The following is a 2,534-nucleotide window of genomic DNA, read 5'->3' as shown; positions in this document are numbered from 1 at the left end:
CCGCATGCGGTTTTATTTGAGTTTGTAAGAAATAATGTACATTGAAAGCATGTAATGTTGTGGAATTCTATATTAAAGCATTTAAAGCCATTAGACTAGGTGTTTTCTATATTGTATTCATGATAGATATGTGGTACAGAATAGATATTTGCTATTTGTTTTTTATGTCCATGCACCAACCTCTCCAAGCCAATTTCCTGTATGTGCAAATATACTTGGCCAAATAAAAGAATTCTGATTCTGATTCTGAGATATGTGGTACATTAAAGTGTTTTGTGGACAGTCATACGGTGGAATCAATACAAGCCTAATGTAGGCCAAGATCTTGAAGCTCAGTAGAACACACAGGGACCTGTTAGAGGTCTTGCAGATTATGTAAATCAACCGAAAAACTGAAATGTTGGTAGAAAAGCAGGCTCCTATGTTTACCTCATAAGACACACCTGTTACCTTGCACTGATGCAGTACAGTGGTCACCAACCATGCCGGGGAGGCCTATTCCAATGAGTCCATTGCATGTAAAGCAATGAATATACACATGATGCAGCACATGTTTCATATCCATTGATAAGGGTTTCTTTTCACCCTGCGTACGCACTTAATTGCGCACTTCCAATTAGTGCAAATAGCGCAAATCGTCGCATACTGTATGCATTGCCCTTTGTCCCAGAAGCCCATTGTATACAACGGAGGAAACCCTGTGCAGTGCTAGCAGCCATCTTGGATAGACAGACACTTCAGACAGGATAACCTGCAGATCCCTTCTGAAGAGCACAAGACATAACAACGACAATTCCCGGTAAGAAAATGAACATGAAAGGATAGAGACGTGCTCATATCCCCCACAAGCTATAGATATATAGTGTCTTATGAATTGTAGTAAGATGACAGCTTAGCTAGCTAATTGGCTAACACCAGTAGACTATGGCTAGCCTGACAGCGATAGCTGGCTTGACAGCTAGCTAGCCAGCTTCAGTAGCTATGTAGAGTTTGCCAACGAGTTTCATCTGATTCAGAGAACAAATGGCTAACAACTGGCATCATTTAAAAAACGAGAAAGCATGTTTGACTAAAACGAAATATGGGGTGGCATTAGTTGTACATTGTACATTAGCATAGCTAGCTAGCTATTATTCCTCTCGTTTATGATCGCTTTCGGGATTAGCTTTCTAGGTGTGCCTGTTTTTTTCGGGAAGAGGCTGACAGTTTTGAGCTAACAACCCCATTTGTGAGCCAGCTATCCGGAAGAGTATCAGTGGGCTAAATAGATGTTTGTTGGACCCTAACGCGTAGATACTGGTGCCGGTCCACATATTGGACGACATTATGATGAGTTGTCTTGGTTGTTGGTAGCCGCTTGGAAGTCTGTCTCTTGAGTCGGCTTTCTGCCGTGTAGCTAGTAGCTACTGTTGTCGCTAGTTAGCGGTTTGTACCCCCCCCCCCCCCCCCCCCCAAGTCAGTGACAGTGGGGCTATTATATCTAGGCCCCATTATTGTCAGCTAGCCTCCTAATGTGCCAGTAGGTAAACCAAACTGGTTTTTTTTGTAACTGGTCACAGATGGCTTATTCACTGGAACGACGAGTAACAACAATACCGGCTGTACGAACGGAGACGCCGGAGCATCTTATGTCGCTCCGCTTGTTGACAGTCGCGAACAGCTAACCGGACGGCTATGCTAGCGAGTGTACGTTACAGACCGGCCAGCTGGCTTGAATGATGGCGGTCCGTTGTGGTGGCGAAGCCCTCGGTTTGTTATTTTATCATGTCCGAATGAGATTGATCATTTCTCGGGACAGTTATGCCCCCCCCCCCCCCCCCCCCCCCCCCTCACTGCATTGTATGGCAGTATCTGTAGCATTCCAGTGATCACACAGCGAGGCCAGCCCTTGCCTTACCGTGTGTGTGTGTGTGTGTGTGTGTGTGTGTGTGTGTGTGTGTGTGTGTGTGTGTGTGTGTGTGTCACCACAACCATATTTTTGACTTTGATATGGAGCTTAGATAAGTATAGGTTGCATCCGAATGATTTGTTTGGTTCAGTCCTGCATTATTCGCCAGCAGCAGAAGAGAGAGCCATCTCCCGGGTGATGACACTTAGCCCTCGGCTATTTCTGTTTCCAGAGGGTACGTCTTCAATCTCTGCCTTTGTTATTACTGATACCAATGTCCCTTGTGAAATCAACCACAGGATTGTACAACAGTTTGAATGAAAACAACGAGTTTGCCGGTGAGTCAGAAAACCGAGCAATAGGGAAGTGGATGTGAAGAGGGAGAGAGGGGGGTGGGGGGGGGGGAGAGAGAGCAGTGACACGGCTCTGTTTTCTGAATCAGTCGTGGAGACTATGGAGAAGTGCTGAGCCTGCAGTCTGGTCACATGCTGCTCTCTCCCTCTCCTCGATGGACACTCCCGGGCCCAGCTTAGGGAAAATTCTCTCCGACCGGTTTCTCCACCCCTTTTCCCATCGAGTGTGCACACTGACACACGGGCATCGAGAAGCACAGGACGAGTGTGGAAAAGCAGCACGTGAACAAGCG

At 46.3% G+C, this 2,534-nt stretch overlaps 1 protein-coding gene across 1 annotated transcript in view; it reads left to right on the top strand.

Annotated features, from left to right (window-relative positions):
• The first annotated feature begins 690 nt into the window (after nucleotides 1–690).
• The window catches only part of rab14l (RAB14, member RAS oncogene family, like), a 16,386-nt gene continuing 14,542 nt past the window's right edge, over nucleotides 691–2,534 (top strand). The window contains exon 1 of the mRNA XM_083670263.1: nucleotides 691–799. The gene's annotated coding sequence lies outside the window, so the exon portion shown is untranslated. The remainder of the gene's footprint in view (nucleotides 800–2,534) is intronic.

This window comes from Argentina silus (assembly GCF_951799395.1).
Source record: "Argentina silus genome assembly, chromosome: 5".
Lineage (NCBI taxonomy): Eukaryota > Metazoa > Chordata > Actinopteri > Argentiniformes > Argentinidae > Argentina > Argentina silus.
Note: the sequence above shows the minus strand (reverse complement) of the source record. Positions and strands in the feature narration are given on the sequence as shown.